Genomic DNA, 16470 nt, shown 5'->3' on the forward strand with positions numbered 1-16470 from the left:
GCTGTTGCACTGGAACTTATCACAATACATTAGAGGATACAGCACATGGTGCAAGCAAGAAACAGGCTGTTGAAGTTGCATGTTTGTTGGCCCACAAAACACTTGCTCTTTAACTGCAGGCTGCTATGGACCACAGTATCGAAAGAACTTTTTTGTGTAATTAATGCTTGCTGTAACAAATATAAAATGTACACACCCTCATACACCTACATGTGAAGGCAACTTTAAAAGCATTAATATGAGTAAGGAATGATTTTATTGTCCTTACTTGTTATTGGAATTAACAAATTTGTGTTATACATTTTAATACACTATCAAAACTGTCTGGTTTTGATCAAAGACCACCATTTCTCTTTGTCTCATTGTGGTCTAATGTGGAACTGACTTGTTAATACATGAAGATGAAACCTTTCCAGTCAGGACAAAAAACCCTTCACTAATGCATCTTGAAAGATGCCAATCTAGATTATGATCATTTAGGCAACTTTAGATCTTTTAACTTATAATACTCCTCTACTTTTCTGTTGAATTCAGGACTATTCGCCTATTTAGTGGACAATAATAATTCAGTAATTTTAATGCCGTATTTATATACTGTGCTTTAAAGTCGGAGTGAAGAAGGGGCCAATAAAATTCTTGTAGGACTCTAAATTGCCATTTCCAAATCAAACCATTCCACACACGCGGGTGTTGTGTCTCAGCCAGACAGACCCATTGTGTTTTGGTCGCCACAGTGGCGGATCTAGAGATTTTGCCTTGGGATGGCAAAGGTGTGGCATGACGTTCCAGCAGGGGGGCTTGTTGATGGTTGTTGATGTAGCAGTTTATGTAAATTGCAGAAATCATTTTTACTTTGGTTCAATAAAGACTCACAATCAAGTTGTCTTGTCAAGTATGTATTGAGCCATTGATCCAACATCATGAGACATGCCCCACCCTCCTCACTGCTATGCTATTAAGGGAAGACTGATTCAACCATGGTGTTTGTCTATGATCAGGCGATCAGGCTATTGTGGAAACAATTTTGAATAACCTGTTGGCTCTGCAGATAACTTCTCATCAGGCAGAGAGAAGAACATGTCTCTCTCTCTCCTTGTCTCTCTCTCTCTCTCTCTCTCTCTCTCTCTCTCTCTCTCTCTCTCTCTCTGTATGCCTCCCCGCAGAACAGCCACTGTCGCCACTGTCTGCTCAGCAGCAAAGCATGAGGCACAACTACCATGTCACCGAGACAGAAACCCGCGTGCCCCCTGCATCTCTTACTACTGCTGCTACTGCTGCTCGGAGCGGGTCAGCAATGTCTTGCGGCCCGTCCGTTGCTTGTGTTCCTGCTCGATGGGTTCCGCTATGACTACATGGATGACCTGCACGTGCTCCCTGGATTCCGCGAGCTTGTGGGTAATGGGGTGAAGGTGGACTACATGACTCCGGACCTCTCGAGTTTATCATACCCTAATTACTACACTTTAATGACAGGTAGTCTATCTATCTATCTATCTATCTATCTATCTATCTATCTATCTATCTATCTATCTATCTATCTATCTATCTATCTATCACTAGCCCACAGTACTAACACTAACACATAAAGTACCTGATTAACACTGTAAATACAGTTGATCTATTCATAAATTAAAGCTGGGCAATCAGCCTAAAGAGGCTAATAAAATAGCCACAGCCATAGACACAATTGTTTAAATTCTTTTGTGGAGCTTCTAGGCCTTCAATACTGTCACCCAACACACTTTTCATAATACCACAAATAACAAAAAATATGTGACTTTCACACAATTAATATGAGTTGCACCACACTAACTTGTTCTTATATAGAGATGAGTTGTTGCTAAATATATACATCTACGAACTAACAAGTGGAACTGTTTTGTAAATGATTCAACTGTGGTCAACATAATAACAATACTTTCACAGAAAATATCATGATATACATACTTCAAATGAAAAACCATTGTGCCATGAACATTAAACAAAATGACCAAATGAGTTTGTTAGGTTCAGTAACTGATATCTCCCTCTCACTTGAAACTTATATTCAACATTCATATGTGTGCTTACCTCAGATGATTGCATTACTTGCCCCCTGAAACTGTTATATCTGTTATGTCACAGCTGGTGATGCTGTAGTGACTTTGCGCCGACGTGCATGCAGCCTGTCGCAGTCGCTCCTGTTTCTTTTCTTAGTTTTACAAATTCTTTTGCTCTATTCTTTATTATTGATACCTGCAATTTTATGACCGTCATTTTGAAGCTGTGACCTCTCCAAACATGTTGGCCAAGAGCCCTTGCAGAAAAACCACATGAATGTCACATGTGGTCACATGTGATTATATGGACATGTGATTTTGCACATGTGAAATTTAACATGTGAAAACATGTTAAATCTACATGTGAAAAATGTGGAACACGTGTAATTTGCACATGTTAAACATGGGAAACGTGGTTTTGGAACATTTTTCATGGTGTAATGTGTGAAACCCATGTAAATTCCTATGTGAAACCCATGTGATCACATGTGAAACCCAAGCAAATTCCTACGTGAAACCCATGGGATTCCATGTGACACCCATATTATTACATGTGAAACTCATGTTTTTACATGTGAAACCCATATTATTACATGTGTAACCCATATCTACTCCCATGTGAGACTGATTAAAATACCTGTGAAACCCATGTGATCACATGTGAAACCCATGTTATTAAATGTGTAACCTATAGATTCCCATGTGAAACCCATGTGATTACATGTGAAACCCATATTATTACATGTGAAACTCATGTTTTTACAAGTGTAAGCCACATAAACTCCCATGTGAAACTGATTCAAATACCCACGTGAAACCAAGTGGGTTACAAAATAGTCTTAGTACTTACATTTTCTATATAAAATTTAAACCAACAAAACTCAGATCTAAACTAGGAATGCAAGCAGTCTTGGATGTGCCTGGCAGATGTCGTCTAAGAGGAAAATGAGGGTGCATGATATGATCTGTCCATCCATACAAAGGCAGACTTCAAACCAGTGTTTAATATTCAGTTTAATAATTTTACAAGAAATAAAGTAGTTAAGACAAATATAAGTGATACAAATACTGTTTATTTGCAAACATGTATGAAAAGTCAGAACAGAACTGGCCATAAAAAAGATCAAAATGCCCCTAAAAAATGTCTTCTGGGGAAAGGGTGTGTGTGTATTGTGTGTTTGTGTTGTCTCAGTCCTCTGGGTATCCTCCAGCAGGCTCCCTGTTTTGGGATTGAAAGACAAAATCAGATTAGGGCAGTACAAACGCCAGTCTATTCTATCAAAGTAAAGGTTAATTTCTTTTCTATCTGGATTACAGGACTGGTTATTTTCAAGTGATGACTGGTCTATGTAGAGTAGTCAAATAAATAAACAAGCACAGATCCTGTGCAGACCCACAGCAGGCCGCTGAGAAGCCATCCAAAACTGGATTCTACAAAACAAAGTATCATCAACAGTATCATATACAGTATAAATAGGTTACCCCGTTTCCCTCTCAGCTCGTCTCCTGGTGTCTTTTAATTTTTGTGCCACGCAGGCTTTGATTTCAGTGTGTCCGATGGCTCCGTGAACTTTTTTGACATGGTCTATAAGAAATGAAATGCTACTAAATTTACTCAGGGTTCACCAATTAATTCATGTTGTGTAAGATAGTTGTCAATGAGGATGCTAATGAAAATAATTGGAAAAAGAGCAACATTTTTGTGTGTTAACAAGCTGATACAATAGCATTTTGCCCAACCCAAACAATATTTAGACATGCTTACCAATTACTAGCTGCACTTTGCCTTTGTCAAGGCTCTGTCTTTTCTCCCCTACAATCCCCTTTTTCCTGTGATGGAGCACGTCGCCATCTCTTCCAGTGAAGATGGAGTCCATCACAGTCCTGCTTCTTGTAGCCATCACACCTTTGAGCATAATCCAAGGCGGTTCGATTCATTAAATCCATTACAGACTCGTTCTGCAAAGATGAAGAAATATTAGAATACATCCACGTACTCCTAGAATGCAAAAAAGTCCAGTTCTCAAAGGTGTGGCATTGGCATGGGTGCTGGTGAGAAAAAAAGATTTGACTGAACTTTTTTTTTTACTGGGGTTCAGGTTGTGTGGCGAAGCTTATGTTTGCATCCCACATGTGCAATGTGTAGGTGTAAGGCCTAAATTAGCAGCTAGCTATTACTGAGTTTCTAATAAGCAGTCTTAAAAATATAGGAATTATTTGAAATCATCATTTTGGCACAAATAGTCTATGTAGTCTCACTGCATGGTGATGAAAGAGTGTGTGCTCAGTTCTAGAGCAGCAACAGCAATGTTTACAACAGCAAAGTTAAAAGTTAAAACAGCATAAGCCTCGTTGTAAACATGTAATATGTAAATATGTAGATTGAAGGGCATCGTATATTTCACTATGAACTCTGCTGTCGCCAGGGTCATTTCACGGTGTTGTTTTGAATCTCATTCAAAAGGAGTTCTGCTCTCTAACATTTCTGTCAAGATGGGTTTTTAGCGATGCAATCGTCACACATGGCCTTGTGATACTTTTTAAAGCTACAGTAGAAAGGGTCGTTCTACACAATACGTGACTGTCAAAACAGGTCCAGATAACCGCCGTGCTGTTCTTCTTTGACACTAAAGTCACCTCCGGCTTGTTGGTGTTCAGTTCTGGGGGGGAGGGGAGCTGGCAACTAGCGTGCCATCACCAAACATTAATTAGAAGAAATGAAAAGACAGCAGAATTTAAGTATAGATGATCAATTCATTGCTTACAAGAGGATTTTGGCAGGCCAAATATAGTGAATGTATGAGAAACACTGCTGTCGTGGAATGTGAAGGCCAAATGAACGATCCACAACAGGCCAGAAATAGTCGAATTCAGCTGTCTGAGATAAGTGCTCAAAAAGGGTCTGCAGGAGTCAGAGTCCAAGAAGCAAACACTTAATTGCCGCAACAACAAAGGGAGAGATATCCAGAAACACACAGGGTGTAAATCTGAAGAAGTCTCTAACTTACAATGGTCAGTGCTCTGTCTTTTATACAGTTCTGCTCAAGGTATTCCCCGCCCTTGGGGCATCTTTTCTTTTTTCTAGGCTCTTCTATTTTTTTTTTTACACCATTAGGTACTTTTTGGCTGCTGTCTCCTCTCTTCTCCTCTCTATTCCTCTAATTTTACACCATTAGTTTTGACTTTTTATGGGCTCTGTTTTTTAAAAACAACATCAAATTACAGTTTATCATCATAATTGCATGCAAGCATAAGAACATATCAAATAGAGAATGTATCAAAATATAGCAAAGTATATTAAATCATCCCAAACCATCATTCGTTAAAGCACAGTAAATCATAGTTGTAATTATAAGACCGTTCAGTTCTTTTATGATTATAACAAATATTCAAACATGGATTAAATACAGTAAGGTTATGTAAGGACACGTAGGGTTATATTAGGTCACAACCATCCTGGTCTGAAGCTAGTCAGAACCCGCTAAGACAGCTGCAGGGACACCTGCAAGGCCATGGAAAGCCCCAAAGATTCATGATACAGGTGCCCTGTCCTCATATTTTTAGCTGCACAGTGTCACTGTTGCACATCACCATTGCTGCACAGCAACCTCTCTGCTTATCTTTGCACCGTGTCTTCTTGACCTTTTATGCGCTCTTTCTTTACTCAAGCAATCAAACAATCAATTTCTACTATCATATCAGGCTCCACAGAGCTGCTACTATTGTCTACCATTAGTTACAGTGTTATACTTGATTCTTCACATATCTGTTAGAAAAAATTATACTACACAGCATGGTCCACAAATGAAATCACTTCTCCTGACAATGTAAGTGATACCTTTGTCTCTCCCATTTGGTTGTTAAGAGGGGCTGGGTGGCTGCTAGAAGGCACCAGGTGGCTGGGGGCAGGCTGAGCTGCCTGTATAGCATCTTTCACAGTTTTTGTGATTGTATCTGCTAGCCCTACAATTAAATCAAAGAGGGAACACTTACCTATTCAAAATCACTAATTGAGTTGTCACTTAATATAGTTGTAGTATTATTATTATAATATTGTCATGGAAATAGGTTCAAGGTTACTGCAAGAGCTCCCCTCCAAACTTACCCTCTTGCAGTTGAAGGTTTAACCTTTGCAACCACCTGACCTACTTATCCTTGTCATTTATCCTCTCCTCAAGCTCCTTTAGGTCATTTCTGTAGTCCCTCTATCAGGAGAGAAAGAGAAGATAAAGAAAGAAGAGGCTTAAATGGATGGAGAACTTTGGTAGTATCTCGTGATGTACTGTAAGCCCAAAATCTGTGATTCTCTGTTATCTGTTGCTCTGGTTGGTACAAGTGGAGAAGGTGTGTTGTAATCCTGCTGAAATGTTTTCAAGCGAATTGCTTTCTCTATGTCATTAAACAAACAAGTGCAACACCAAAATCAGGTCTGAAAAATTGCACACTTGTTCATTCAAACTGAATAGAAACCTGAACTTTGGCAAACATTACTGATGACAGGAAGATCATTGAGTGAATATACTAATATTTTTGGAATCTGCAGACTTCAGAGGATGGGCAACATGTTTTGTGTTGGGCTGGGACCACCAATTAATTTAATAAGTATCGATGATAACAGGCAGAAAATCAGTAAGTAAACATTTTTTGGTTTTCCCTTAATTGCTGATTCTGCCTTTATTTGCTGCCTAGTTTGCTGCCCAGCCACAGCATGACTGAGATCTCTGACAACAGTCAGTTGGGTGCTGCGGCCTATTTTACACACTGTTTCTACTGTCTTAAAAAATAAATGAATAAAATAAACAACTACACACAAAAAACCCTGAGTTGTACTATTAATAAGATGAACTGTTACATTTACCTTTGGTCGTTTTGGAGTCCTGTATGGGTCCTCCTGAAAAGTCTGAAAAACAAGTGTGGGGGAAGGGTGTAAAAGGTCAGCAGTTATGGTGATGAGTATAAGACTGAATAGTAACATGTGTACTGCCCAAAAGTTGTATACATACTCAGGTTTGTAAAAGCATAATGATAAATGTATGACATAGACAACAAATCATCAGGAAATCATGTCACAACTGAAGCAATACAAATAATTTAAATAAAAGGTAACTGGAAAAAAAGTAACAAGAACATGAACATTTCTGAGCATTTCTGTACCTTCTGGCGTTGAGGTGTGTCATCCTCATCATCACAGTGACCACTTTCCTCAGTGGCAATTGTAGTCTGACAAAACAGCAAGCAAATTGCAAGGGAAAGGAGAGGACAGGAGGGAGTATAAATGAGCTTGAACATCCTGCAATAACACCTTCATTATTGAGTAAGTAAATTAAATATTAGATCTGACTATTTCAACAATAGTAGAGTCCACATATTGTGTCTCTCTATCCACTGACACTCTGCCTTTCTTATTTCCTCAAGGCTCTCTGTTTTACAGTAAAGCACAAGAACAGTAATTGCAGCAGGGATTGACCATCTGGCCACTCAAGACATTGTGCCTCCTCGGGGGGGGCAGATTCTAACATTGCGGAAACGGTGGATTCCCAGTCGTTCGATTCTGAGGCGGTGGTTTGGCTAACGCCCCCGTTATGCTAATGTTAGCTGGCCTGTGGGTCGACAACTTCTGGCGTTGAAGTTACATGTACGTCCTGGACGGCTTCCACGTCAACATCGTCCACCAACGTGTTCCGAGTAAAGTTAGTAGTAACACTCACGTTACTATTGCTAACTTCTGCGAACTTGTGCTAACGCTCACGTTATGCTAATGTCAGCCGGCCTGTGGGACGACAACTGCCGTTGACGTTATACGTCCTGGACGGCTTCCACGTCAACATCATCCACCAACGTGTCCCGAGTAAAGTTACTAGTAACACTAACGTTACTAAACGTTACTATTGCTAACTAGCTAATCGACTTCATTTCTATAAATTCTCTCACATCAACTCACAGCATCACTCGACTGACAGCTCAAGGAGACAGTTCACCCAACAGCTGAGCTGTGATTGGTGTGATGCCTGAAAGCCATGAAACAAAACGATACAGTTTTCTTAAAGAACGGCGAATATTGATGTAACGTTGTGGTAGCATCGCCTGCAATCTGAGCGATCACCTGTGCGAGGAGGGTTTTTTTCCATTTCGCATACATTTTTAATCGCCCTCAACATGCTCGTTCCGCGTCCTGGAAAAGCCCTGTTGATGTATTTTTTGTTCGAGAGGAAATTCTCCAGATTAGGAAACTGACTTCACAACTATTTCAGTTTGGATTTCTACAACATATGGAAGGTAAGGAATCACCTTTTTGTATATCAGAAGAGTTCACCCTAAAAAAAAAAAAGGGATGTGCGTTGAAATTCGAGGTGTTTGAAAGATTTTATATGGCGAATTTAATAAAACACCCTACCACTTAGTCATATATATATATATGTTTATATCTGTATATGTGTGTTTAAGTATATATATGTATATACATACATACACACACACACACACACACACACACACACACACACACACATATATATTATTATTATTTTTATTTTTATTTTTTTACCAATACGTTAACCAATGTAGTTAATTGCCAGATTCTTGAACGGGCCTTGGTGTCTCTTGAAAGCTGTGAGATGGCCTTAGCCATAATAAAGGATATAGTTGAACACAATAACAAAATAATGGGTGCAATTGATCATAAATACTTATAGCACTAATGTTGAATTATTCATAATTGATTCACTTACCTTTTACACTGAGTATCTGGGCCGGAAAAGACCAATCCTCTTTGGGTCACTTAACATTTTTTTGTCCTTCACATTTCTCTCCAATCCCGCACTTACTTTGTTTTCTTCTATCCACTTTATTAGCACATACATAGCTTTCTTGTCCCTTTGTTAATGTAGTTTATACCTCTGGTCTACTTCGCTTTGCCTCAGCAACTGACAGTAAAAGCAAAGCCAATCAGATTTTTCGGCGGGCTTGCAAAGTCTCCACGCACGTCATCTATAGCGTCTAGCAAGATGGCCGTGTGGTGATTTAACAGAATTGTTTCTCCTCTTATACAGCAGTCCTTTGATGACAACACTGACAGCGATGGGACAGACGCAAGTTTGGACTCTGACTTCGAGGTGAATTTGCATTTCAAACAGCTTAACAGCTCAGAAATCACTTTGGCCTCATAAGCACACCTCATGTCTTTTGCCATTGCTCTGAGAGGTCAGCCTAGTCATGTTATCTAACATGAGTCATGAGGGGTGCTTATGAAGCCAAGTAGTTAGTTATCTATTATAAAATGTCTATTTTTCTTTTTTTTTTAAGCAACCCAGTGGACACGCTGTAGATGACAGCGATGAGGAACAGGAGAGGATGAACAATGAACCTGAAAAAGTAGGTTCACTCATTCTGTATTTTATGTGTATTCTCATAATGATTAAGACTTAGCCCCACTTTGAAATAATGCTACCTATTGTCTCCTCCCTGCAGTCCCAGCAGGGACAGCAATGGCACGGCCGCAAGTTTGGACTCACTTCGAGGTGAGTTTGCATTTTAAGTTTTCACTTTAAAAGTGGAGTAATCAAACGTGATGTTCTGGGGGACCTCTCAGAACCAAGGACAGAAAACATGAGTAGTAGTTGTGCTAACGAGGCTAGAAATTGATTTACAGTATTTATTCATCATCATCATCATCATCATCATCATCAATATGATGATTTTGTATAAATACTGTATATCAACTTCTAAATCCTTTCCCTTTCACAGAAACTGATTTAACACAACAATTTAAATCCAGCATTTCTCTTAACTAATAATAGCTATTGGTGTCTCTCCTCTCTGTAGCACCTCCTCGACAGCACGGATGACGATGATGGTGGTGATGGTGATGATGGTGGTGATAACGGCTCAACTTCTGATTCTGAACACATGGTAGGATCATTTTTGATACAAACCAGTCTGATTAGAGATATGAATCAAATCCTTGTTGAAGTTCAATCACTTCCTGTAAAATATGAGCTGTTGTGATTCACACTACATGCAGTTGGATAATCTTTATTATAATATATCCAAAATTTGCACAGTAGAGCCATCAAACATTTTGTCTTTGTACCATAGTTAGCTTGGAATGGGCACTGGGAATGGCTGAGCAGGATTCCAAATAATGACAATTTCTGATAATGTACTAATAACTCATAACACTCATAACAACCAGTGGTTCTGAATATCGTGCCATCATAGAGCCAATGGTCAACATTTAGTCAATATTTTACGGCAGCCCCCTGACACTTCACAGCTGGAATCCAGATTCTTGATTCTTCTGCCAATAGCAAGCAGTTTAATTTATGATGTCACAACATTTCATACTGCCTTGAAAGAGGGTGGGGGTGCCTCTGTTGCCAAGAGGCCAAATGGTTCGATCACATCTCCTACTTTAACCACATTACAGGAGCTATAACTAATAGGTATCCTGTTTTTTATTCCAGGTTAATGATGACATAATGAGGTCCCCACTTTACAGAGGAGCATCTGTTAATCTTGGACAAACCATCCTACTTTTGATGGTTTTTGCTGGAGCAGTGGGATTGACACAAGATGGTCTGCAAACATTTCTCCAAATTGTGATACTTCTTCTACCACAAACTTTTATCTTGCCATCCACCAAATATCTGCTCAAAAAACTTTTCAAAACAGGGAAATATGATTTTCATGCATATTGGCCCAACTGCTTTTGTGCTTTGGAAAACAATGCATGCAAGACTTTCCATCAGGCAGTGTTTCCCACCAATTAAGGAGACTGTGGCGGCCCGCCACAGTCTCGTTTGCCCCCCCCACCCCACCCCCACCCCCCTCCCCACCAAAAAAAAAAAAAAAAATAATAACCAGATCCGTCAGTCAGCCGATTACACAGCTATAGCCTACTCTACTCTATAGCTCGCGAGCGAGCGCGCGCGCACGTGAACACACACGCATGCGCCAACAGGTCGCGTTCATAGACGGTCCTACTGTCTGCTGCATTTGGCGCGATCCGGCGACACCGCATCCATACATGACAGCAGGCCGGGACTGCATTTCAAGATTGTGTGAGGTAAGTGTAACTTCTCTTTTGGGCAGGTATCAAGTTCGATAACGGAGCAGTGTCGGCCATGTTGCTGATCTCATTGCACCAGTCAACTTGTAACATACCAAACAGAGTCTAACTTTCCGCTATCCCTGGTGCTGATTTCCCGGTAGCTAGCTACTTTTCCGCTATTTCTCCCTCTCCCGCTCCCGCTATTTCTCTCTCTCATCCCTCTGTAGTTTGTGCTCTCTCCCTACCCGTTTATAAAAATTAACATGAAATTAATTATTTAATATCTCTCGTCGGCGAGAAAAAAAAAAAAAGAAAAGATAAAGAAAAGAGGGATCCGACAGCACTGAGTCAGTGACTCTGCCACAGCCTTATCGGTGAAGAGGGGTGAGGTTATGGCTTAAAAGTATTATTTCAGATGGCCAGTGCCATCTGAGGGTGCAGAGTGTGTCAGTAGTGTCACAATAGTGTGACACTCAGTGTCAAGCTGCCTGAGTCTTAGCTGACTATTGGTGCAGCATGCATGTGCCAAGGTTATGGACAGCAAGTGTTCTTTGTTCATCGTTTTGTTTGACAGTGAAGATTGTTCACATGATTGATGTTAAGTTTTGTATGCTCTAAATGAATGAATGAGTGAGTGAATGAACAAATGAACAATTGATTGAATGAGTGAGTGAATGAACAAATGAACAATTGATTGAATGAGTGAGTGAATGAATGAATGACTTTGTGTCATGTTTTTTTTTTTTTCAAGATTAAATTTGAAATATTCCTGATATGCCTTTGTATGTTCTTAAGGATAATACCAACCTGTTATGTTCATATACAGCAATTTATATTACATTCAGTGGTCTCAAAATGCCCTAAAGAGATAGATCAGGCTTGAAAACGTACACACACACCCAACGCCAAGGGTCAGAGACCCTCCCACCACAGTCTCCTAAAATCCTGTGGGAAACACTGCATCAGGTATTTGACAAAAATGAACTAATGAAAAATGTTAACTTTGTCTTTACCTTATCCCTTGTTGGCCAAGTGAAACATGCCCTAGAGACTCTAAATCTTGGAGAGTTCTTTCAATACATACAGTACTGCATTACTTTCAAGACTACATCTGGTGTCATTATTTCATTCTTTAGTCCAGCTTCACTAACTCATTCAGTCAAAATAAATACTTTTAAATGCTACCATCTTTGTAGTGTATGTATTGCCGTTATACAGATTCTATATGTATTTATCATTTATCAATATTGCTGAGCCTTTGTGTTTGTCAGTACTCAAATTACTGCACTTGTTTAAAATGTTATGGTGAGACCTTGAAAATGTGCAGTATTTCTCACATATGTGACCTGCCACGAGAAAACCAGCAACAAGTCGGCCCGGTGCAAGTTGTGTAAACGAAGAAAAATCTTTTTTTTTTTAAACAATTAGTGATTTTCATTTGTTTGCAGAATATATAAGTTGAAATCATGAAGAAGCCACTCCATGTTTCAAGTAACAGTACTGGGGGTCTTAAAACCATAAACTTTGTATTTGAATTTGGGGTGTTTTAGAGGAAATTGTTGGTCCTAGTTGGGGGTGTGGCGATGGTATGGTATGGTATGGTAACATGATTTCCACATGTGCTCCATATGTTGCAACATGGTAAAATGTTTGCTACATGCGCTCCACATTACCACATATTAACAACATGTGGAAACACAATTTCCAAATGTGCTCTATATGGTACCACATGTTACCATGTGCCTCTGTGGGAAAAACACATTTAAAGTGTTAGCATCTCATCAAGCTCACGCCTGCATTTTGACCCATGGACACACACACACACACACACACACACACACACACACACACACACACACACACACACACACACACACACACACACACACACACAGGTTGTGTTTATATCACTGTGGGGACATTACATAGACTTACATTCATTTCCTGGAGCCTTACCCTTACCCTAACCCTAACCATAACCACTATCTGCCTATTCCTAACCCTGTACCTAACCTAACCTTACCTAACCTGTAACCCTATCCTCAGTCTGCACCCTGAAATTTAATGATTTACTTTAAGGGGACCTGCATTTTGTCCCCATAAGGGAGGTCAGTCCCCACAATGTGACTGTGTAAACAGATTTTTGTCCCCACAACGTGATAAATACCTGTTCACACACACACACACACACACACACACACACACACACACACACACACACACACACACACACACACACACTTCACATGTGTCCACATATAGTAACATGTGGTACCACATGTTACTATATGTGATAACATGTGTTACCACATGTGTCCACTTGTGTCCACTTGTGTCCACATGTGATAACAGGATACCCATGTGGTACCACATGTTATCACATGTGGACACAAGTGGACACGTGTCCACATGTGGACACAGGTGAAACACGTGGGAAATTCGTGTGGTTTTTCTGTAAGGGAGAGTTCTGGTTTGTTTTCTCACTTTGGAATTGCTACTCTCACTGGGACACAGCACTGATGTGCAGTGCATTATTTACTCCAGAGATCAGCTGATCGCGCTGAGGCCAGCCGGCTTGTCGGCCAGAACATCAGAGATGCCCACTGACATCTGGAGAAAAACACACAGAGGATGCAGGGGAGGACAGAAATTGAGAAGAGGAGATATAAGCAGTGTCTCCCCTCTCTCATCATGGGCAACGTGAGGTCGCTGGCAAATAAGGCGGATGATCATAGGGAGTACTGGGAGTGCAGTCTGATTTGTTTTTCTGAGACATGGTGGCATCAGGACATACCCGATGACAACATCTCCATCAGTGGCGTTCAGACTGTTCGGGCCAAACGGGATTGCACCAAGAGCAGTAAGCGTAAAGGAGGGGGGCTCGCTGTTCTAGTCAACAACCGATTGTGTAATCCTGGTCACATTACCATTAAGGAACGTATCTGTTGCCCAGACATTGAAGTGTTGGCTGTTGGGCTCAGGCCATATTATTTGCCCAGGGAGTGTTCACATGCCATCATCGTTGCTGTTTACATCCCCCCCTCTGCCAACCCGACATCGGCATGTGACGTCATTCACTCCGCCGTGGCCCGTCTGCAAACTCAACACCCGAGTGCAATCTCGGGTGACTTCAACCGTGTTGGATCAAGTTAAAGGCTGGGAATTCTACCAGTTTGCTCCTTTTACAAGCCAGGCAACTAGCTGTGTCCCGCAGTGTGAAGAGGTGGTCTTACGAGGCTGAAGAGGCTCTGAAGGATTGCTTCGAGACAACCGTGTGGGATATATTCAGTGACTCTCATGAGGAGGACATCGACAGCTTGACAGACAGCATCACGGACTACATCAACTTTGTGTGGAGAACACTCTACCCACCAGGACTGTACGGTGTCACTCAAACAACAAACCCTGGATTAATCCTGACATTAAGGCTCTTTTAAAGGAGAAGAAATCGGGAAACAAAGAGGAGCTGAAAACTGTTCAGACGGAGCTCAGAAAGAAAACCAGGGAGGGGGAGGACAGATACAGGAGGAGAATGGAGGAACAGCTGCAGGAGAACAACACCAGGGGAGTCTGGAGAGACCTGAAAACCATTTCAGTACCCCACTGACCCCCCACCACCACAGTATTCAGCACGGTGGCACCGTTCCTCTTTACCCTCTATAAGGCTGACTTTTCCCACCTGTCACCCACCTGCCACCTGCAGAAGTTCTCTGATGACTCTGCCATTGTCGGCCTCATCACAGATGGGGACGATAGGTCATACAGAGGACTCATCCAGGATTTTGTGGACTGGTGTCAGCAGAAGCACCTGCTGATTAATGTGGATAAAACCAAGGAGCTGGTTGTGGACTTCCGTCAGTGCCCGCACTCTCCCCTATCACCAGTGAACATCCAGGGAAGGGACATTGAGATGGTCACATCTTATAAGTACCTGCGTGTTCATCTGAACAACAAACTGGACTGGACTCATAACACCACTGCACTTTATAAAAAAGGACAGAGCAGACTGTCTGCTCAGGAGGCTGAGGTCTTTTGGGGTGCGTAAGTAAACTTATTGGCCTATATGGCCACCCCTGTGGAGAAGATGGTCCAACAAATTGAGAGGCCCTACTCCACCATACTCTATATGGTGTAAGATAGCTGTCAAAAAGACGTGTCCATAATTAAAGTTTCATATTTGTAAAGTTAACAATTTGTGTGTCATAAAAGTTGTTTTACACAAAATTCTGCTGTCATATACGTGAGTCTGTGAAATTGTGGTTGGGTTACGATTGTTTTTATATGAGTATGAGTCTAAAAGCTGTGAGTGCAAAGTCTTGTGAATACAACTCATTTTTCTACGACTACGAAGTCTTCACTGTGAATACGAATTCAAGTTTACAGGTACGAGTCGAAAAGTGCTGAAATGACGTCACTGAGGTCACAGTCAAGTCGCAGGGGAAAGTAATCGATCAGCGACTCCTCCAACTGCGCATGCGCATGCCAGACGCAAATATGCAGGGCAACGCCGCCAGCCCCGGAGAGACTTCACAGGTAATGTCAATAATAACGTGCATAGCTATTATTGATTTCATAAAATCAAACCATTTTATACAATATACATTTCTTGGACTCACATACTTATTGCTTTAGCTTGCAAGCTAAAGATATTTACATGTGGATGAAGCTAGCTTAGTGCTATCGTTACTAGGTGCTATCATTCATAATTTTCGACCAGAGCATTAACAGTCAAGCCAGATTTGGGATGAATTAACGTGAACTAGTAACTTTGTGTAAAGTTAAAATGGAAAGAGTGAGAAGGTTGATATGGAGAAATAAATGCTGACATGATGAATCATCCTGCTTATTGCACGGTTTACGAGTGAAATTATAAATTTGAGACAATAAGTTACTGGTTCACGTTAACTCATCCCAAATCTGGCTTGATCGTTAATGCTCTGGTCAAAAATTATGAGGACAGTGCATTTTTTGGGGGGTAACGTTACATGTTTCATATTATGCTGTTATACTATGTCATACTATGCTAGTGCTAACTAATTAGCACTGGCCCACTTCTAATCCCAGTAACGATATCACTAAACTAGCTTCATCGGCATGTATATATCTTTATCTAGCAATAAGTATGTGAGTTCAAGAAATGTATATTGTATAAAATGGTTCGATTTTATGAAATAAATAATGGCTATGCACGTTACCTGTGCAGGGCTCTCAAGTTTTGAACTGAGTTCAGAGCGAGATTTGGCGGCGGCAGTGAGGGTTGGGGACGGGGGTCTGATCTGATAAATGACACATAAATTGGTACAAATAAAAATATTTATTCAATTCAGCATTTCTTAGTGCAAGTGTGTGTGTGTGTGTGTGTGTGTGTGTGTGTGTGAGTGC

Source organism: Chaetodon trifascialis, chromosome 5 (genome assembly GCF_039877785.1).
Source record: "Chaetodon trifascialis isolate fChaTrf1 chromosome 5, fChaTrf1.hap1, whole genome shotgun sequence".
In the NCBI taxonomy this organism is placed as follows: Eukaryota; Metazoa; Chordata; class Actinopteri; order Chaetodontiformes; family Chaetodontidae; genus Chaetodon; species Chaetodon trifascialis.